Below are 23,467 nucleotides of genomic sequence, written 5' to 3'. Positions count from 1 at the left end.
TGGGTGATTTTGAACATCTTTTCTTAAGTCTAAAAGTAATTTGTATTTCCAGTCATGTTAAGTGTTCATATCCTTTATCTCCAGGGTTGTTAGTCCTTTCACTTTGATTTATGGTAGTTAACTGTAGATTAATGAAACAAGCTTTATTTTGCTCTGTTACCAAAATTACCCTCATTTGTTCACAGTACTGTTACTCTAGGCAGAATCTTATTTTCACTTCACTTATGGTTTCTATTGCTGTATTTTAAAATATGGTAGTCTTTTTGGTGTAAAGAGTGAGATTGGGATCCCATTTTCCTTTCCTTTCTAGATAAAAAAAAACTTCCCATTCCCGCAACTATGCAATGTTGCTTTCTTGAGACGATAACAGCTTAACAGTTCTGCTGCCTTGTGTCCCTCACAGTCTAGTAATTTATCAGTGCCTTTCAAGCTGCCTCCTCAGAGTTGAGCTTTATTTTCTCTTATTATTAATGTATTATTTCTATTGAGATATAAATGTTGATTTGACATGTTGTATAACTTAAACTTCCACAATGTCACATGTCATTTGTATCCTGCATAAAGTGTGTAGCTCAGCCAAGAGGCGAAGTCATTTCCAATGTCACACAGGCGGCAAGTACAGAAGCTGGGGTTGGATCAGCTCTACCGTGCTGACTACAGAAAGGGTGCTTGGAGCTGCCGAAATCACAGGCCTCAGAGGTGAGCAGGTGGGGATGGAAGGAGCACGTGAGGACAGCGGGAGCGCTGCCGATCAGGTGCTCACACCGCCCCACAGCCACCCCACCCCCGGGCAATCCCCCTATAGAGGACAGAGCTGGGGTGGGTCCAGCAGACAAAGTGTGGTGGATTCCTTCCCTTAAGGCACTGGGATAGTCATCTGAAGAGAACAGGTGGGCCGACTGGTCAGAGGGAATGCAAGTTCCCGCCATGCCCCCCAGCTAGGCAGCCCCTGGGCCAGCTCCCCGCTGAAAGAACAGGACTTGATCCAGGTCCACAAGGACGGAGGGAGACGTTTAAGGAAGGCTGGCCCCTGCCTCTGCTCAACAGACTAGCACTCTGACCGCACAGCAGCCCCATACACAGTCTTCAACACATGGATCAGGCTGGGGCCTCTGGCTACAACCCACGGGAGAGGGACAGAACCAGAGGCAGGGGTTAGTCTGAGATGGCTTGGAGCTCCCAGAAATCTATCTTCTGGGTATTTTCCCCAAGGCTCAGCTGGTCTTGAGCACTCCTGCCAAGGAATGGCTCAGGCAACCAGGAACCACGTGGAAAACCTTGCCTGTTGTTTTGATGCTGATGGCTCTCAGGAAGATGGCAGCTATTCAAAAGGATTGTACACACCTCTGAGATTTTATGTACCTGACCTTTTAAAAATAAGCCCTAGATTTTCTAAAGCCTGCTATATCACCTAGCTTGAACTTGGTAAAGTGTGTGAAACTGATTTTAAAAAATTGTGTGGGCCTCTGGGTGTAAGCACATGAATAGATTTCTAAGGGAATCTACTTAAACCTTCTGAAATCTGTATTTTTTCAGATAACTGTATATTGTTGTTTCAAGAAATTGACTATTAGATTATTAAGTATTATATCCAACAGCAAGATTTTTACCTTGGTTTAAAATGAAATAAATAAGTAGACAAAGTGTCTTAATATTGATTGAAAACAAGATCTCTTAGAAAATGTATGTAGTACTGTGTCTCGGGCTAGTCATATAGGTATACTTTTTATAGTAAGAATTCATAGTACTTTCTGGATTCTTACCAGATGCAATAAAAAATTAATTCACTTTCTAATGCCTTTCTGCCCAAAATTGAAAAATAGAAAGTCAAGAAAGTAGTTACTGTTGCTATTAACAGAAAATGATATTTGTGTTTCAATTTGGTAAAATAATTTATGCAATTAAGAAGAAGTGAGGCATGGTGGAGACAGCAAGGGTTAGGAGTCAGATACAGCTGGTACCAATTCTGCCTCTGCCACTAGTGGCTCTGTATTCAGGGACAGTTACTTAACATCTCTGAGCTCCCTTAGTTTTCTCTTTTGTAAATGGGGATAATAAAAACTATCTTAGAAGATAGTTGAGAGGGTGATGGCACAAAACAGTCGCTCAGTAATGTTACTGTTTATTATTATTAATGACATGGAAAGTGAATTGTCAACCAAGAAAAAAATTGTACTTCCTTTGAATCAGAAAGAATTAGGTTCCCAAACTAAAGCTGGTTACAGTTACTAAATGTAAATTAAACCATAATCTCTTTGGATTATTGATATTTCTTTATATCTAATAGGACAGAAACAGTTCGGAATTTGTAGGTGACTTTATAACAAAAAATCAATGCCTCATGGGTGGAAATATTACTCCCAAATTTGGAAACATTAGGTGTCCACAAGCAAGTCTCTCAGCTACTCTCTGCCACAGTGTTATTCTTTCTAAAATACTTACGATGAGGAGCCACTTTCAGGCTAAAATTAAAAGACAAAATGGCTTTGTTTTGGAAAAACCGATTCATCGATATTTTTTTCCCATTGCTATAAAAAGTATTTGAAAATGAATCAAAACAAAGTGGTAAAAAATCTTGGTATGTATTTTTTCCTTGGATAATGAGGTACTCATTCAAGTCCTCTTGGAAAAGATTATTTTGTGCTCTGGTCAAGGTGGCCTACTTTCTTTTTGTGTTGAAAAGAAATAAAAATAGCTTCTGAAGTTATTTGAATTAGAAGTTATTTGTATTTTCCCAGGGAGAAAATTAGAAGTTATTAGAAGTTAGAAGTTTGAAATTAGAAGTTATTTGTATTTTCCCAGGGAGTGTTCACTTTGGGAAGAAAGAAAATTATACACCTGAAGAACATGGTTGGCCAATTTATTGTTTTTTGTCTATGGTAGGCCTAAAAGGAAATACATAGAATTCAAGGGGTTTTTTTTTTTCCCTAGGAAATGCAGTGTCTCATTTTGTTTTATGATAGAATACTACTCTTTCCCTCATTTTAGTGTGTTCAAAGGTGAATTATTTGAGCTCACAATCTGAACCAAACCACATATATATATATATATATATATATATATGTATATATATATATATATATATGAAATGGAGGAAAGAGAGCATATCAGAAGTCTTTCCTTACAGGAAGGTTTCAATAAGTATGTTTTCCCTCTTCTGAAAGATTGCTCAAACACATTTTAATTCCTCTAAAGTGCTCATTTTGAGAAATTGTCTACAAAAATAAATTCTTCCCTCTGAATTTTTTTCATATTCATATAGTCTTGTTCCTGTGTTCTCTATGGAAAAATGAGTATCTCAGCCACCTGGGATATTATTATAGTTGAGGACTGTCATCAAGAGGAATGTGTAATTGCAATTATCCTTAGCTCCAAAGGAGTTCGCAATGGACACATAAAATAAATTGATTTGTACAAATGGTAGAGCCAAAGAGGAATCTTTAGAACTAGGTGTTGGCAGAATTATTTCATTCATTTGTGCTAAGTGCCCTCTCCTGGTCACTGTGAGTAACGTGCAGGAGCTTATTCTTTTTCTAGATCTGCTTTGCTATGAAACATGGTATGTGCAACTATACATATATACTCCATGCTGGGCTTCCTATATGAGGAAAGAAATCTGGAGAAAAGTGACTCTCAACCTTACAAGAGTTAGAGTCTTATTTCCCTCCCTCATCCTAGTACCTTTGACCATCAAGTTATATTTAATTAGCCTTGTATGGGAGGGTAATACTTTTGTTTGTTGACCAGCGTGCTCTTCTCTTTTCCTCATGACTTCACCATCGATCCAAGGGAATCCTGCATATGACCTGTTTGTACGTGACAAGAGTGATGTGTGGAATAGGAAGCCAGCCTAGAACTTGAGCAGGTGAGGAAATGAACATCTTCCTCTTCTCCCATGCTCTCTCATACAACAGCAGAATTTGTGTAAGCCCTAGGATCAACAGAATTCAGGAAAAGGGAGCATCCCAATGTGATTGAGTGTTAAACCTAAATATCTGTGAAATCACTGAATTTTACTTTAAGTTTTTGGCATCAGGCAGAATGGTGGGTGGTCTCAGAATGAGAAATTATGTGAAATTTATTACTGAAAAATTTTATCTTCTATACCTGTTTAAAAATTGTGATTGAACTAGGGATTCTTCTGCCTAATGACTTCAACAGAAAAACACAATTTTTGATCAGAGAGATTAGCATATCAGAGTTGGGAATGACTGCATATGTCACCTAACCTAGTTTCTAGTCTAAGATATAATTAGACTTTCAATCTCTTCTGATAGAAGAGGTAAGGGTATTTCCCCAGACAAAGAATAGGCTTGCTTACTGTTTGTTAAAAAACCAGTAGATTCCTCAAGGTCAGTGTACTTTAGCTGTGATGCAAACCCACTGTGTGCATCAAATCCAAATCGATCTGAGCAAGTTGGTTCATGTTGATGGGACTTGGGGACAGGAGAACCCGTGTAAATATGCAGATACTCATACTCCTTGCTGTGCCATGAGTAATGGAGTTCTGTGTTCCTAATCAAAGTCTTGTGTCTTCAGCCAGAACCCATGAAACAGTAACAGGCTAATTTCTTACTCTGTAAGTAGAGCAAAGTCAAATCCCAGACCTGACAGTAGCCTCCCACCCAGTTGAAAATATTTTTTCACTGTAGCATTCTATAATGAATATTTTTACCTTCTTTACATGTTAGAAATGAGAGCTGTTCCAAAAGCTAATTCATTTATCTTATTCATCTATCCCACTGTGATAATAAACTATTTATAGAAATCAAATTTTAAAACACTCAGAATATGTTATTGGCAGAAAAGTAGACACATAAATCAATGGAACAGAACAGAGAGCCCAGAAATAAACCTACAAACTTAAGATGAATTTATCTACAACAAAGGAGGTAAGAATATACAATAGTGAAAAGACAGTCTTTTCAATAAGTGCTGCTGGGAAAACTAGACAGCTACATGTAAAAGAATGAGATTAGAACATTTTCTCACACCATATACAAAAATAAATTCAAAATGGATTAAAGATATAAATGTAAGGCCAGAAACCATAAAACTCCTAGAAGAGAAAATAGGCAGAACACTCTTTGACATAAATCGAAGCAATATTTTTTTGAATCAGTCTCCTAAGGAAAAAGAAACAAAAGCAAAAATAAATAAATGGGACCTAATTAAACTTAAAATCTTTTACACAGCAAAGGAAATCATTGACAAAATAAACAGACAACCTACTGAATGGGAGAAAATATTTGCCAATGATATGACTGGTAACGGGTTAATATCCAAAATATATAAACAATTTATACAACTCGATATCAAAAAATAAATAGCTCGATTAAAAATGGGCAGAAAACCTGAATAGACATTTTTCAGAAAAAAACCAGAAGAGTCTGTTTTTATACTCAAATCTGAGAAATGACATTTTGTTTTGTTTTTTTGTTTTTGCGGTACGCGGGCCTCTCACTGTGTGGCCTCTCCCGTTGCGGAGCACAGGCTCCGGACGCACAGGCTCAGCTGCCATGGCTCACGGGCCCATCCGCTCCGTGGCATGTGGGATCTTCCCGGACCGGGGCATGAACCCATGTCCCCTGCATCGGCAGGCGGACTCTCAACCACTGTGCCACCAGGGAAGCCTGAGAAATGACATTTTTGATCTAGGGAATATCTGTCTATTCCTCCTTCCATGGGGCAATAAAACTTTGGGTCTAGCCTTAATTGCTAAAGGACAATAGTGGAAGGTGGAAAACTGGATTACCATGAGAAAAAAATACATTAAGTAGTATTTTCAAAATTCCTATTCTTCCCAGGTAAAATATTACCTCCTGCCTTCTTTAAGCCCTATTGTTTCTATCTGGGTGCACACCTTCCCAAAGCCATTCCTTGTTCATATCCAAGGAATAGCAATCAAAGATCTCTGGGAAGCTGGGTTCCAGTGAACTAAAGGGAGATGGAAAAAATGAGTAATAAAAACACCAAAAAGTAGGATATATTCAATATCTGATACAGCCCATTGATTCTGAGAGAGATATGACTCACATAAGCCCTCTGGTTTGAAGACTGGGAAAACAGGGTCACATGTTTCCCTTTGATTCTCAGCTTGCCCCCCCACCCCACCCCAGTACCACACTAACCTCATGCATCTCTTTCAAGTGTCAAGCACAAAGTAGCTTTAATAATCTCTCCTTGGTCTCCTTTACCCAATAAAGCACAGATATAAAGAAAATAGTGCCACAGACAGGTGTTTCCTCATAAAATAAGACAGCCATTTCATTGAGTCTTTTCCAAAGAGAAACTGATAGAAGCACTAGTGAGCCAGTATTCTCTCAACTACACAGACACCGTGAAGCCAACAAGATGATGAGGAACTTCCAGTTATACTGCTTAACATTGAGAGGATGGCTAATAAAAGAAAGTAAAGGAAATTGTGTTTTCTTAGAACATTGGCTTAGGTGACTATATGTTTTATTTTCAAACTGGGAGATTTTTAATAGTGAAAGGGAGTATATTAATAATTAGCTCAAAACAATGGGCATTAACAAGGAATGTTCCAGTCAAACTAGAACATATGGTTATCCTAATAATAACACAGAAATTATGCTCTAAAAGGTGGTCAACACCAGCAAGAAAAAGGTTTCTTCATCTTATGGATGGTCTACTCTGAGGATGAGGAAACATGATGTCCCCTCTTAAGATGCCTAAAAATGCCTGTCACAGCTTCTGTAAGATGGAGCTGGAGGGAGTGCAGATTAGATATTGAAGAAGAGAAGATTAATGACTTCAAGACACAGCAATAGAAACAATCCAAAATAAAACACACAGAGAATAAAAACTTTAAAAATATATAAAGTGAGCATAAAGGAGCCATGAGCAATCTTCAGGCAGCCTAATATACACATAATTGAGTCCCTAAAGGAGGGAAGACCAAAAAAAATTTTTTTGGAAGAGATAACACCTGAAAATTTTCAAATTTGGTGAGAATTATAAATCCACAGGTCCAAGGATTTCAAACCAAACCACAAAAAACATGATGAAAACCACATAATCATAATCAGAACCTAATTGTACCAAACCTATTATTAAAAAAAATTTTTTTTAAGAGCCAGAGGGAAAAAAGAAACCTTTTCTACCAAGGGATAAAGATAAGAATTACATCAGATTTCTTAATGAAGCAATGCAAGTGAGAAGACAGTGGAATGTCTTTCAAGTACTGAAAGAAAGAAAAATTGGTCAATTTAGAATTCTACACCCAGTCAAAATAGTTTTTAAAAAATGAAGGCAAAATAAAGGCTTTCTAAAATGTACAGAAGCTGAAAGACTTCATCACAAACAGGCCTACATTACATAAAATTTTAAAGGAAGCCTCTCAGAAAGAAAATAACAGCAGTGGAAATATGGAATATACAAAAGAAGAGCACCAGAAAAATGCAAATATATATGGACAAATATACAAGATTTTTTCTTATTATTTGAATTTCTTTACAAGATAATGATAATTACTTTAAAAATAACATATGTGTAATAAAAATGTATGAAAACAATAGTATAAAGGCCCTAGTGGAAAAATGAAGTATATTATTTTAAGGTTATTAAATTATACACAAAGTGGTATAATATCAAACAGCATATGATCAACTCAACAGACAGAAAAATCGTTTGCAAGATTCAACATCCATTCCTAATTAAAAACAAACAAAAAAGCCCCCAAAACTTTAGCAGACCAGGTATAGAAGGAAACTTATTCAACCTGAGAAAGGGAATCTATTAAAAACAAAAACAAAAACTACAGCTAATATCTTAATGGTGAAATTCTGAATGTTTTCTTAAAGATCAGCAACAAGAAAAGGATGTCTGCTCTCACCATGTCTATTTACCTTTATACTAGAGGATCTAGCCAGTTCAATAAAGCAAGAAAGACAATGGCATCCAGTTTGGAAAGAAATAAACAAAACTGTATTCACAGACAACATGATTGTCTTTGCCGAAAATCTATTGGAATCCACAAAAAAGTTCATAGAGCTAATAAGTGAGTTTAACAAGGCTGTAGGATACTGAATCAATATACAAAAATCAACTGTATTTTTATGCTAGCAACAATCAGTCAGCAACTGAAAGTAAAAAACAATATCATTTCCAATATCCTTAGATAATATGAGATACTTAGAGATAAATCTGACAACATATATACAAGTCCCATTCACTGGAAACTATACAAGAGTATTGAGTGAAATTAAAGAAGACCTAAAGTAATGGACAGACATTGCTTGTTCATTGTTGAGAAGATGTTAAGACATTGTTAAGATGTTAATTCTCCCCAATTGATCTATATGTTCAGCTCAATCTGAAAAAAAAAAAAATCCCAGCAGGCTGTTTTGTAGAAATTGACAATCTGATTCTAAAATTCATATGGAAATGAAAAAAGACTTAATATAGCCACAACAATTTTGAAAAAATAGAACAAGTCAGGAGACCAAACACTACCTGATTTGAAGATTTATAATGCTACAGAAAGCAAGGCAATGTGGTATTGCTTTTAAGATAGGCAAATTTATCAATGTAACAGAGTACAGAGTCCAGAAACAGACCCACAAGTATATGGTCAATTGATTTTCAATAATATGCAAAGGTAACTGAGTGAAGATAGGATGTCTTTTCCACAGCTATGTCTTTTCCAGCTATTTGCTGGAACAAATAGCTATTCATATGCAAACAAGTAAATTTCAACCCATATCTCACATCACATACAAAAATGAACTCAAATGTAGAATTTAAGACTATAAAATTTCCAGAAGAAAACACAGGAGAAAATTTTTTTATCTTGGTTTAGGCAGAGATCATAAATACAACACCAAAAGCAGGAACCCCCACACAAAAAAATGATAAATTGGACTCCATCAAAATTAAAACCTCTGAGAATTAAGACAAGTCAGAGATGGGGAAAACTATTAGTAAATCATATATCTGATAAAGGGCTTCTATGCAAATTATGTAACAAACTCTCAAAATTCAAAAATGGGTAAACAATCAAAAATTTTAAGTGGGAATAATATTTTAACAGGCTCTTCACAAAAAAGACCTATGAATAGCAAATGAGCATCTGAACAGATGTCACTTAGTCATTAGGAAATGCAAGCAACACCACAAATACGAGATACAACTATACACCTATTAGAGTGGCTGGAATTAAAGGACTAATCATATCATGTGTTGGCAAGGATGTGGAGGATCTTTAACACTCATATATTGCTGTTGGCAATATAAAATGATACAACTGCTTTAGAAAGCAAGTTGGCAGTCTCTTAAGTTAAATATGCACCTATCACAATCCAGCCTTTATACTTCTAGGCATTTACTCAAGAGAAATGAAAGTGTATGTCCATACAAAGACTTATAGACAAACATTCATAGCAGCTTTATTTGTGATAGTAAAAAACTGGAAACGACCCAAATATCTATGAAATGTGGGTAGATTAACGAAATTTGGTGTATCCATACAATGGAATACTACTCAGCAATAAAAAGAACTGAGCTATTTATGAACACACAACATGGGTGAATCTCAAAATCATTATGTTGAGTGAAAGAAGCTAAATGCAAGAAGATATGTTCTATATGATTCCATTTATATAAAATTCCAGAAAATGAAGGCTAATCTATAGTGTTAGAAGGTTAGCACTGGTTGTCTGGGGATGGTAGATTCAGGTTGAATGGGGGGCAGGAGGGAGGGATACAAAGGGGACAAGGAAACTTTTAGAAGTGATAACATGTTCACTATTTTGATTATGGTATTGATTTTCATGTGTATATATATATATATATATATATGTTTTGATGCACCATTATGATTTTAAAAATCAACAAAAATGTATTAAGGCCTATTAGGTACAACCTATCATACTAAGAATTATTCAGCAAACAAATAAATATAAAAAGCTATCTTTGCCATTAAAGAGTATGAAGGGTAGCTAGAAGAAAGTTTTAAATGAGAGAAATTAAATAGAATAAAAATTTTAAATAACTTTTATTACAAATGGAAGTGGTACCTCTCACAAGGCAGTACATGGTTAAGTGTCCAGTGAACCTTCCAGACAATGGTTACCATGGGAAATCAGAGGTTCATCAAAATCTGGGCTACTTGGGGAAGATTTTCTTCAAAGAAGTACGACTGAAGTTTGGTCTTGGAGGGCTGTATAACATGCACCAAATGTTTGGCTAGACCTAAGAAACACACAATTGCTTTTAATAAATTGTTGGGCTGATGTTCTCTGTTCAGAGAGTCAATATGTTCAGGAATGCACTCTGCTAGTAAAAAGTCAGTCTCTTTAGATGATGCTGCTGACAACCCTGCCAGCAGGTCACCCTTCTCCCAAGCCAAATGCACAGTGTGACTGAAGTCTTAAGAGGTCTGTCAGAAATAGCCCACTTGTCGGAACTGGGATGTGTTTGTGGAACTGTGTGTTGAAGCACCTGTACCCACCCATGTCTGGATGTAGTTATTAGTCCTTCATTTTCCCAAGTGGTAAACTTGTTCACAGATGTTACTGGAGGGAAAGAAAATGTTCAGTGTTTACGCAGCAAATCTGCTCTGAAGAAACCATTCTGCTCAACTGAGGAAATGCCAGTTATTTTGGTATTCCTTTAATTTTGGAAGTCTGCATTATTTGCAGGGCTGACCAAAAGACTTTTTTAAAAAGCCACAAATAAACATCAAATTCCTGTTTAATATGGTGGACGTTACCGGTTTTTGAAAAACAAAAAACAGTCAGTCACTCTTGCACCCAACCCCAAAAGCTAATGGACTTTCTGGTATTGATAACCCAGAAACCTCATGACATAAACCTTATTTTATTTCTGAGTTGGAACATCTACCTCAAAAAGTAGGCTCTGCAGGAAGGCCCTTTCTATTCTTAACGTTTCTGAAACTGGTAGCAAAGAGCAGACAGAGATAAAGCTAAGAGGAAAGTTTCCAAAGTTGATCTCTCATCAACAGCAAGGAATTCCCACCTCAAAAAAAATTATCTTTTTTTAACTTAAGCCTTTTCTCAGCTGAATAAATGGAGAGAAGTGCATTTGGGTTCTTTGTTTTATCCTTCTTATTGCCTAAGAAAATGTTTATTGTCTCTCAGGAAATAAAAACAAAGGAATGGTAATTTATAATTTTTTTCCCACATGTGTAATAACCTGTGTCATTTGGCAAACTGAAGTAATTCTAGGATCAGTTGGGATTGCCTATCCTTTGATTAGTTTAAATAAAACTTGAGGTAAGCCCCTCTCTGAAGGTTCTCACTTGGGGGTAGTTGAAGTAAGGGGAGGAGGGGGAATGTCTTCATTTTTTCCTGGTTTTCATATTTCATCTTAAGCTCCTGCTTCTATTGAATTTCTAATCTCCACTTTTCATTTCACCTACAGTCTATGACACTGACTCATACTCCTCTAAATAATACTGCTGTGTGGGGGGGAGAATTTCCTGAAGATTTGGAACAAAGGGTATGGATAGGATGAGGTGAAGCACTTCACACTGCATATTAGCTGTGTTTGTAAAAATACTCCAGACATTTCTATAACCAACAGGCCCCCTTTTCTTTTTTTTTTTGCGGTATGTGGGCCTCTCACTGTTGTGGCCTCTCCCGTTGCGGAGCACAGGCTCCGGACGCGCAGGCTCAGCGGCCATGGCTCACGGGCCCAGCCGCTCCGAGGCATGTGGGATCTTCCCGGACCGGGGCACGAACCCGTGTCCCCTGCATCGGCAGGCAGACTCTCAACCACTGCGCCACCAGGGAAGCCTGGCCCCCTTTTCTAATAAGGACCTTGCCTCTCCCACACTGCAGCCTTCATCCTCACCCTTCACATCTCCTTGCCACTTCTTTAGAGTTTTACTGGTCCCTCAAATCTAAGATTCCTATAGAGTAGTTCCTCTCTCAAACTTTCCCTAGATCAGCATTCTCCAACTGTGGTGATGGAAATGTTCTATAATCTGCTCTATACAATATGGTAGCCACATGTGCCTACTGAGCACTAGAAATGAATTAAATGTCACATTTAATTTTAATTAATTTACATTTACATTCAATAGCTACATGTGGCTATTATAATGGTTGTTGTATTGGATACCACAGCTCCCAACCGTCCAACATTGACCAAGAGGCTACTCTTTCTGAACTGGACAGGCTTACTAAAGTGTGTTTCTCAACACAGATATTTAAAAACAGGAACAGTTATAAACCAGGAATATAAAAGACAGGAGTTTTTTTTTCTTTCCACTTGCTAAGTATCTAATATGGTCTGTGTCCATGTGCATGAAACCTAGCCATAAAAATACTGAAAAAGGGAAAAAACCCTCAATTTAAACCTTTAGTATTCTATTGCCCAGCCTTGCTCTCTCAAATACATCCTTTTAAACATGCTTATATATTCATTTAATGCTAGTGTCCAAATGTAAATTAGTAAATCATGATTCTGTGTTGAAGTTCCTGACAAATAACTTCTTAGAGTAGCCAAACAATTTAATATATCTAAGTCATGGTTTTAAGATGTGTGATTTGTGTTTCTAATTTTTAGGATACACTCCAGTTACATATTTTTTTCTTTTGTCAGTTACATATTTTTTTCTTTTGTCAGTTACATCTAAGGAAGTTTGGCATGCTAAACAATGGAATCATGTGCTTGAGTCTCAGCTTAATAGTCTTTCCACTCAAAGAACTAAATATGCCTCTGTTAACATTGTGCATCTAATTGTTATTTCTTCTGGTATAAAGAATAAGCTCTGGAGCACTGCAATTCTTTTGAAGGAAATATTACTTATCCCAAGAGTGTAGATTTTGTTTTACAATATATATTTGCCTTCTACATTTCTTCCTTTAAAATGTTTATTGCAAATGTTAATTTTAAACAGATGGGTTTTGTTTTGTGATGGAGAGGATCGAGTGTGCATTTAATAGATGCTGTGAACATTTCTCTTTGCAAGTCCATTTACTTTTGGGCCAAGTCCTGACATGATTATTTCCTTGCTGCAACACTCCCTTGTTTAGCTATTTGCTTGTTCTACCTTTCCATTTCTTCTGCATTTCCTCCCTGCTTGGTAAGCAAGGCAGCTGCCTTCATTCTGTTGGACAAAAAGCGCTCTGCCAAAGAAACATTTGTTATCAAACTAGTAATTTATTTCATTTTCATTTGTCACGCTAAGTAAAATCTCTACTTTTATCCAGTCAATATTAGTTTCCATTATTAGCATCTTGTCTTTCAAACTTTCAATCATGATGGTTAGTCACTCTTATTTTGTCACCCATAATGTGTATTAATTTGCTTTTAAAGTCACAAACATCTTTATTACATACTTTAGTTATAAAAGTAACATAGTCACATGAATTAAAATATGAACCGAAGGAAAATATAGTGTATTTTCCCACAATCCACCACTTTAATGCAATCACTAATTTATTTATTTTCTCATGCATGTTTTCACGTAGCTATAATAATGATGTCCATACAATTTAGTGCCTTATTTTGTAATTATTTAACATTTTATCATAAGGCTTTTCCATGTTATGACATAGTCTCTTCAACCCTCTTTTTTATAATCATCATTTCAATGACTATATATTATTCTATTCAGGGGCACACTATAATTTATTTAAATAATCCCCTATTGGTGACCATATGAAATACATCTGATATTTAAGTTTGATAAATGAGACTCTTAAGAGCATCTTTGTGCTTATAGCTTTTTACATATTTTGTTTAACTTAATGGGGGATTATTTATCTATTTATAGACTATCTATTAATTTGTCTAGATCTAAATCTAATAGAGTATATCTGTGTGTATCTATTTATTATTGACTTACTACGATAGTTAAAATTTGAAACCCTAGCATCAGGCAAGGGTACAGCCAATTAGTATATTAGGAAGAGATAAATTTTTACAATTTAAATATATTAATGAATTTATTCAAAATATCCTTTTTGAGCAGTATGTCAAGTACTATTCCTGACATACTAGGAAGGCAACAATGACCAAGGGAGACACCATCCCTGTCCAGATAAAGCTTTCCTTATTATGGGTGGTGCACACTAGTCTACAGAAGACACAGTACTTTGATGGGGGACATAGATATCCTATAAAAACACATAGATGGGGCTCAACCTTCTAATTACAGAACCTTCTAGGGCTTCCTAGAAGAAGTAACTTTTAAATAAAGTGTAAAGAATAAAGAACTAGTCAGCAAAGATGTCGGGTGGGATAGGGAAAGAGGGTAATGCACTTCAGGCACCACTAGTGGCATGCGAAAGCCCACAAAGCAAGGGAATGTGTGTGGTGAAAAAAACAAAAACAAAAAGAAAGCAGTGTGCCTGCAGAGGGGATCGTGTGTAGGAATATTTGAAGATTTCTTTTGCATTTTGCTTAACATTCATCAACAATCGGATTTAAACCTTGACGTATCTGTTGAGCAGATAATCCAAGCTTCCTTTCCAACAAAAGTCATCCTATCCTAATACCAAGCAAAGTATTAGAGGGCCAGTTAAACTGCACCCTTGCCAGCATCAGATGGTATCATCTAGGTTATTTTAATAGCAGGAGAATGAAAAAGATATTATTTATGTTTTAAGTATCGTTTCAAAATCTATGGAGTGAGTTGAGGGAAATCCTCAAGGGAAACTATTCAACAAGGTATCCCATAATTCTTTTCCTGAACACTGAAATTCCTATGGTTTCTCTCTCCTTTGGCTTCAAGTATTGAAAGCCCATGTTAATTTGTAAATTTGTTAGTGGAAAGGATCATGTATTCTATTCCTTTTGGCCATGAACACTTTATAATAAATTATCTTTTCATATTGATTAACAAAAGAGCTGTGTCCCTAAAGAATGTGTCACAGTAGAGTTAAATTTTGATTGTGACTATTTCAATAAAAACAGTTCCTAGTAAGGGTTTCTCTTTAGAAAAATGAAAACTTAAGTGTGGACCGTAGACTTGTAGAAGACTTGGAAAGCAGGAGTAGAGAGTGGAAAGAAGGTATTACCCCCAAACAATAATGAAATGGCTCCATATCATACCCTATTCACAAATTTTCCTCTTCTGAGCCCTGTCCACAATAGCCATTCAAGGGGAAACTGGAAAGTACTTTTGAAATGTAACTTCTTATAAACATCAGATGTGAGACCTTTTTTGTTACATGGCCAATTTTTCAATGTAATATAGACTAGAAGAATCATGGTTTCCTTTATACTCTTTGGCTATTAGGTCATACATTAGTAGGCACAACCTGTATCATAGGGAGTCATGAAGAGTTGAGCTAGGTGAGGAGGACAGTAATTAATGCAGTTGTTACCCCCAAAATTAGGTGGAGTAATTTAATTTTGATTTGGTTATAAAAATCATCATAACTAATATTCCCAGTCCTATCATATGACATTTGATAGTCACTGTTTAAGTAATCAAACAGTAATTCAGTGTTTAAATACTGTGGCAGTCATTTTACTGTTAAATTCTGATTCTCCTCCTTCTGGGCATATGGTAGTTATCTTCATTCCCTGTCCTCCTTAAGGCTGTACTTGCTTTGGCTAATGGAATGGGAAGAAAAGTGATGTGTGCCTTTTTCAGATGGGAGCAATAGCTGGTGGAAGATGGAATCAAACAGGCTTGATTTGAACCATATCCATACAATAGCCATTGGGGAATGTGGAATTGTGAGAACTATTGAATGAAGAATGAACTTCTATAATCATAACAAGAAGAAAATGGACAATTACAAATCAGTCTTTTTCTAGCCACATGTCACCTGTTTTGTGGAAAAGCTAGTAACCCTCAACTTCTTCCAAAGTAGTCCTGAAAGTTCGAGGAGACCCTTCCTGTGCTCTGCAGCCAAATCTTTTGGCTGCAGTGTGCCATCTGTGATCTTCTCTTTTGCTCCAAATCTCTATGGCAATGGCAGTGAACAAAGTAGTCACTCTTTTAACAATACACAGCCGAGGTGTTTCTACCACAATACAGCAATTGCTGAGCCAAGATGGCAGTGCCCTAAGCCAATGACAATGGCACCTAAACCAAATCTCTGACTGTTGCATTTAATACAAATGCCCCCTTACGTTGTCATGTAAGCTTGTAGCATCAATATAGCAATGCCATATACGCTCAAAAATCTTATTTGTATTAGTTTTTATTCATTTTTAAAATTACAATCCTCTTTGTCTCTGAGCTCAAATATGAGATCATGGTGGCTAGACCACAGTTACAGACATAAATGGGGCTATTCTCAGAATCATCCTTGCCCTCTGTCCTGGCAATGAGTACCCCAAATAAACCAATGCATCTAAAAGATTCCCTCTCTTCAGATAATTTCTCTTCTGGGAGTCTCCATAGGCCCTTTTGCACATAATGATTTAATAGACGCAGTCTATCCATCCTCCACGCTTGTCTTAGGGTGATCATTGGTTAGCCCCAAGTTGTGTACTCACCTACAAATACTTTTCAAGCTTGCTGAATTTCTTTGATCATATTAACAAGAATGTTGCGGATATAAGAAGATACTGAACTAGAATTGAATTAGAGTGAAATGGAGAAAAAGAAAATAATTACAGTACCTGGACACTTCCCATTCTCCTACTTTGCTGTTCTCAGTTGGTTGGTTTCCATCCCTCTTGATGCAAGATAGCTGACACAGCCCCATACCTACCTCCTTCTTCAATCCTATTCAAAGCAGGAAGCCGAAGGAAAGGACAGGAAGCAGCTTTCTCTTTGCACACCTCTGTCCAAATCAAGGGGGGAAATCCTTGCCAGAAGCCCTCTGACATCTTGCTACTCAAATTGTGGTCCTCAGACGACAGCATGGTCCATCGCCTAGGAACGTAAAATGCAGCATTCGAGGCCCTATCCTGATTACTGACTCAGATTCTGCATTTTAGCAAGATCCCCAGGTAATTTTCATACACAGTAAAGCTTGAGAAGTACTGCCCTTATAAACTTTTTCTAATGTCTTTTTAGCCAGAACTTGGTGACATAGCTATCCCCAGGTGGAAGGGAGGATGGGAAAGTAATCTTCCTTTTTTTAGCCTCTTTAGTGGGAAAGAGGAAAGAAAAAATGAGGCAGGGAATGACTGTTGGTGGAACAACTCCCAGGATCTGCCATAGTATTCCTCTGGAGAAAGGGTGGTGCAGAATGCCGTGCTCCCTGCTGTTCAGTGTTACCCACTGTGGCTCGCTGGGTTCATGTAACCTATGGAACCCTCCCAGAGAAGGAAGCACTGTCCTCATCAGTAGTATTTTTAACAGCAGGTTGAGACTTTACCTGTGTGATTTTGGAATGGTTTCTTGTTTTTATAATCTTGAGGTTTAAGAGTGCTGTCTAACCCAGGAGAATTCAAAGGAAAAATATTAAAGCTAGTATAATTAAAGGGAAGGTGAAAATTATAAAATAGCAGGTTTCTCTTCTGCTCTGGTTGGTATGCAACATTTTTTCACTGAAAGCCACTAATAAAATTTATTTTCATGTACATTTTTTTTCCTTGCTGTGCATTAGTTTTCTGGCCTTATTGAAAATTTGTTAAGAAAGTTGTTTATAAATATGAAATAACTGGCTTAGAGGTTTTTAGTTTAATTTTTTAAATGAGAATTATGTTGTTTCAATGTTGAGCCATTAATAAGCTAAGCTTTCTTAAGTATTTCATAAAGTAAAATTCTAACAGTTTTTCCAATCATACAAAGTAATAACACAAGGATAAAATGGCATATAGAAAAAATAATAATAAAGGAAAAATATGGGGGACCTCTCAATCATGGGACAAGGACCTTGTAAACTCCAATTTAAGCCAATTTTGGTTTGACCTCCTGGTGATTATGTGATGATTTATGTGTGGTAGTATAGAAATAACAGATGTCCTTTTTTGTCTCAAAATACCTCTACATATTTGTTTGAAGCCTCCTAAATCAGTGATCTTTCCCACTGGTTGTTTAAAGGACATTTTGAGAGTGGATTTGGGGCTACATTCCTATCCTTCCCAACCAAATCTTTATTTTGTTTAATTCTAGGGAAAATGTATGTTCCCAATGAACCCATCTTGCTATTACCTTACCTGTTTGATATGATAGAATAAATTGGGTGTAACTCCAGAGAAACAGAAATCTTTGCAGAAAAAAAACAAAAACAGAAGAATCTTCAACATAGAGATGGCTGTTTGATTTCGGAAATGCTGCAGACACACTCAAGAGCGTGTCTTTAAATCCAAAGTACAAATGAGTCAGTGGTCGTGTACAGATGAGCAAAGAGTTGGAGGGCAGGTCAGTCCTTACAACACTTGGCATGTTTTAGGTGCACATAGTTCTCATCAAGTTGGCTGAGAGGCCTCTACAGAGATCTCTTGGGAGACTGTGGTGCCCACTAAAACAACTGTGACTTTCAATAAAAATTTATGCCATGGATGCCAAAACAAACTTGTGAAAATTGTTCACTTTCAGGCAACCTGGACAAAATCCTTAGGAGGGCTGAAGTCACCATTTAAAAGGCTCCCTATAAGAGCCAAGAGAAATGTACCTTTGATTTATTCAAATACAGGTTCTAGTAAATGGCAAATCCACAATCAGCCAAATTTGCATTTCATACCTGGAGTCTGGATTTGGCTCAACCTAAACAGTGAGTCTCCTTGGTCCTTGCTCTCTGAGCTGCTAAATGGAGATTTCAGGAATGTGGTCAAACTAGATCTTAAATTTAAAGACTTGGTGATTAATTGGAGGTTTGGGGGAGGTCTTGTTTTCATTCCTTCAGATAGACCATATTCATTGAACCAAATTGAAAATAATATTTTCAACAAAGTAAAAAAGCAAGTTCAATTATGAAACTCAGGAAATATATTTTTTTCTTTTTTTTATTTGAATTTCAGATTCTCATCAAATGTGAGTTGTATTCAGTCTGCTTAGTAGTAAATCAGAATGTCACCACTTGACCTTGGCAAAGTTACCTGGTAATGAGGATGAAAGGTGTATGGAACAATTTGTGTCTGAATCACCAAGTTTTCCTTCAACAGGACAAATGTGTCATCTGTTTTGTCATGGCTGGTCTTGAGCAATAGAACCTGTGGTGGCCATAGAGAGGAATGGGAAGGGCACCAACCTGCAGGTCAGAAGGTGATATTCACACGCAAGTATACTTCTGTAAATGCATAGACTTCCTGGAAGAATGCACAAGAAACTGGTAACAGAGGTTGCTGCTGCAGTAGGTCCTGAAGTGGGAACCTGGTAAGTCTAGGGTGGGAAAAAAATTTATTCTTTGTGTATGCCCTTTTTTCATTTTTCAACTCTTCTGCATGTCTCTCTCTCTCCCTCCCCCCCCCCTCTCTATATATATATATATCTATCTCCCATTCAAGAAAATGAATAATGATATCAAAAGACAGAGTGAGAAAGAATACATGAGTGTATATATATATATATATATATATATATGTATTTGACTCCACATTAAACTGGATGGATCATTTTCTCCCTCTAGACCTTAGAAACCTGTTTTCTAAAATGAAGTGGCCTAGAGTTTAGAGTAGAGAAATAGCTAATATTTGTTAAATCAGGGACTCCACAATTATAGAAAATAAAAATTTTCATCTGAGTCTGATGTTGGAGAGATACAACATATATAGTTAATAATAACAATATGAACCAAAAACCATATCTTACTAGCCATAAAGTTCAAAATTCATTGTTTGTATATTGAGCAGCTGCCCTGAGAAGGAACATTCGGAAAGTAAGAGGGGAAGAGACAAGTTGCTTTTTATTGGGTGGAAGCTGTGGTAGACAGGAGAGCAAGGTGGCTAGCAGCCCAAAGGACAATACAAAACAGAGCACATTCATGGGCAGAATGGCTTAAGACTCTGTGTCTAACTGGGGTCATCGCTTCACAAGAGCCTCTGCCCGTCTTTGCTTTATCTGGGAACAAACTTGGGTGTGGCTGCCTTTGACCAGCCCAGTTGACCTTGTCTTAGCAGTTTCCTGTAACTGGGCTCTGTCCTCATACCTCAGTGTATGCACTTGCCCACAGTTCAGACATCTCCTAACTTTATTCTCACCCACTCTAATTCCATTATAGCTTTCACTGGGGAAGACAGCTCAGTTCTCTGTCCTTGCACTTTCTCTAGCTGGCTTTTGAGTTGCAGAAGTGATTTCACCCTTAGTCACGTAAGACTGAATGTCTGCCGCCTAGTTTGGAGCAGATAATGTGGAAAAGAGACTAAGCTTCAAAGCCCATCAGGCAGGGCCTACATTCACATTTCAAAGGTTTCCTCACTTGGCTGTAGAAATATAACTAAGCTGCTTAAAATCTCCATGCCTGCTGCTTCATTTGTAATGTAGTCCCTTAGTTATGTACCATGAGTCTGGAAAGAACTGTTAACACAAGCTATTCTGGAAAGACAGCATTCTCATTTGAACACTCGGAGAATCCAGAGCACAAGCCTCAACCATGGCACTGTCAACATTTTGAACCAGATAATTCTTTGCTGTGGAGGGCTGTTGTTGTGCGTTGTAGAATGTTTAGCAGCATCCCTAGCCTGTACCCACTAGATGCCAGTAGCACTTCCCCAAACCCGTATGTGACAACCAAAAATAACGTTAGACATTGCCAAATGTAATGTCTCTGAAGGTGGAGGGGGAAATCGCCACCAGTTGAAAACTACTGATTCAGAGGATGATCTTCCTATCAAGTTTCATTTTGGTTCGTACAGAGTCAGACTAGGGTGGGCATCTGGACAATACTGTCTCTTTTCTGATGTTCCTTACCTTGTGCCTTCAATCCAGCTTCATTAGGCAGCTCTCTAGGGCGACAGGAACATGGTTGTCCCAAGAGTTAAGGCTTTCAGAATTTAGGGAGAGCTTCTACAAGGCAAACAAACTTGGTCTTGCTGATGTTGACCAACTCTTAGGTAAAGCTTTCACATGTTATTACTGTAATCGAGTTTCTATCTCAGCAAAGCTCTGTAGGAAATCAGGGAGTGAGGAGACACAGAAAATTCCATAAAAAGGGAGAACTCAGTAGCAAACTGCCTGCCTCAAGAACTGGCAAACTACAAGAGTAATCTCTCTCCTTTCTTTCTAGGTCTCAGAATACAGCGCTCCCTGCCAACCAGCTGCCATCTCTCCCCACCCAGTCAGTCTGGTGATCAACAGCATCCACGTCAGGAACTGCAGGCTGTGCCTTAGGTTTTGAACTCTTCTTGGATGGATATTTATATTTATCAGGTCTTGAAGTCAAGCCGAGGAATTTGTACTCTCAATGGGATGGTTAAGAGAGAAGAACATTTGTAATAGGTGGGAGGGTGACTGTGTTAGATGCATCAGAGTCATTTTGGGTAATGGGAACTGAGAAATACTCCAGGATGAGTTGATCAGAATGGCACTCATGATGTTCTAGGATGATGCTTCAGTGAGAGAAGAGGATAGGAACCAGAAGATAGGCAAAGAGAATGTTTAAAATGAAGGGAGATATGAGGAGAATGGGGGCAGTGGCTTAGACTCCTCTTTATGAAGAAGATGGTGGGTGCACACAGCATATACAGGTTGTTTTTAAGACAGAGGACACCTGAGACTCTGATGGTTGGGGGGAAGAAGCCATTAGAATAGAAGAGGTGCTAGAGAGGAGGGACCAACCAAGGAAGCAAAATACCAGAGAAGAAACATCCCTCCCCTTGAGACTTGTGGAAAGAAGTAGAATAAGAGGAAATTCCCTTATAATTTACTGTTTTCAATTAAAAAGTTGAAATGCCCTTCATAAAATGCACATGAGAAAGTAAAATATGAGACTGTTATCAGCCAGGAACACTCTAATTTAAACCAGCTTGAGAAATCTGTGGGTAATAAACTCGTGATTAAGTATTTATTAAACTTTTATTGTTCACATGCCCTAAGCGTTTGGACTTCTGCCAATACTCTGAAAAGAAAGACAAAATTATTTCAAAATGTTTACATTATATTAAATAGAAAACTTTGAGTATTAATCTGGACTTAACATCTTGTAACTTTTAGTCATCTTCAACCAAGCTGGTCGCTATTATCTCTTACAACGAAAAAGGTGTGTGCCCAATTAAGTGGTTGAATATTGACTAAGCACCTACGACTTACAAGTACTAGTGTTCAGTCCTGGTTTAGTGGCTGTCAGAAAAATGGTGGAGGAACAGGGTGGAGAGCTGTGCCAGGATGGCCTGGAGAGCCAGAAATGTGATGAGCTGTCCAGACGCACAGCAAATATTTAAAGCCTAGAATCTCAGGCCCTTGAAACAGGAGGTTTTATAGCACAGTATATACAAAATATTTTATTATCAGTGGAGTAGTGGATATAATACTGAAGAAACATCCTCTGTTCGTAGGAAGGGAGATCAAAAGAAAGAAATCCTTCTCTTTGGCAATGTTTTCGTTGTGCCAAAGATAAAGCAAGGGAGTCCTTTGACGAACTTTTTATTGGAGTCTGAGTTTAAATATGTGGCACATAAACAAATAACAATCTCCTCAGCTTAGACTCCTCATCAGTTTAAAATAGACCAATAATATCTTCTTGCCTGAAGACGGTTGGCTGGGCTGGATGCTATTTTTAAAGTCCACTTGAGCGCCAAGATTTCTATTTCTATGATAAAACCAGTCTGATGCATAGAAAATATAATGCATTTATTGTTCCTTTTCTTTTTTTTCTTTTTTTTTTTTTTTTTGTGGTACGCGGGCCTCTCACTGTTGTGGCCTCTCCCGTTGCGGAGCACGGGCTCCGGACGCGCATTGCCAGTGGCCATGGCTCACGGGCCCAGCCGCTCCACGTCATGTGGGATCTTCCCGGATCGGTGCACGAACCCGTGTCCCCTGCATCGGCAGGCGGACTCTCAACCACTGCGCCACCAGTGGTTGATGGGTTGATTGCGCCCAATATTGTTCCTTTTCAAACAAATCCATTTTTCTCTTGAACACAGTTAGGGACAATTTACCGTGCTTTTTTGTTTTGGCAATTTAGGAAGGGTTTCCATGGTCTCTGTGGCCTCTTGCTCAGTTTTTCTGTGCATCAGCTTGACCATAAGATTATCTGAGGCCAACATTGTCACCTCTTTGGATGTATGTTTGCTGGCATGCATTCCCCCTGGGGGCAGTAAAAATTGGTTTTGGGGGTGATGTAATCTTAGATAATATATTGGTTTGTAGGCCACCAAAGGGCCACAATACATAAACAGATACAAGGTATATCTGTGGTAATTAAATTTCATGGTGATGGTGGCGGGGAGAATTAGGGGAAAAAATGTAAAAATACTCAGAGGGGAAGCAATAATAAAATAAATGGAGAAACACTGACCTGGGCAAAGAGTCCTGAGGGAGGGTAGGGGTGTAAGATCTTTTGGGTAGGACTTTAACCCATCAAATACAACAGTTTTTTTTTTTTTTTTTTTAAGTTTTAGAAGCCTATATTTAAAGTATATCTTCCGCCTTTCTTTCTAATCGACTACAGGACACACTTTGCAA

At 37.6% G+C, this 23,467-nt stretch overlaps 1 long non-coding RNA gene across 1 annotated transcript; it reads left to right on the top strand.

Annotated features, from left to right (window-relative positions):
* Positions 1–3,041: 3,041 nt before the first annotated feature.
* Positions 3,042–22,708, top strand: LOC113616131 (uncharacterized). The gene is made up of 3 exons (XR_003431231.1): positions 3,042–3,865; positions 19,012–19,222; positions 21,072–22,708. It is a non-coding gene; the product is annotated as an uncharacterized LOC113616131 (long non-coding RNA).
* Positions 22,709–23,467: the final 759 nt, after the last annotated feature.

The sequence above is a fragment of the Aethalodelphis obliquidens genome, unplaced genomic scaffold (assembly GCF_003676395.1).
Source record: "Aethalodelphis obliquidens isolate GAN/ISIS:26980383/991018 unplaced genomic scaffold, ASM367639v1 scaffold4, whole genome shotgun sequence".
Taxonomy (NCBI): Eukaryota; Metazoa; Chordata; class Mammalia; order Artiodactyla; family Delphinidae; genus Aethalodelphis; species Aethalodelphis obliquidens.
Note: the sequence above shows the minus strand (reverse complement) of the source record. Positions and strands in the feature narration are given on the sequence as shown.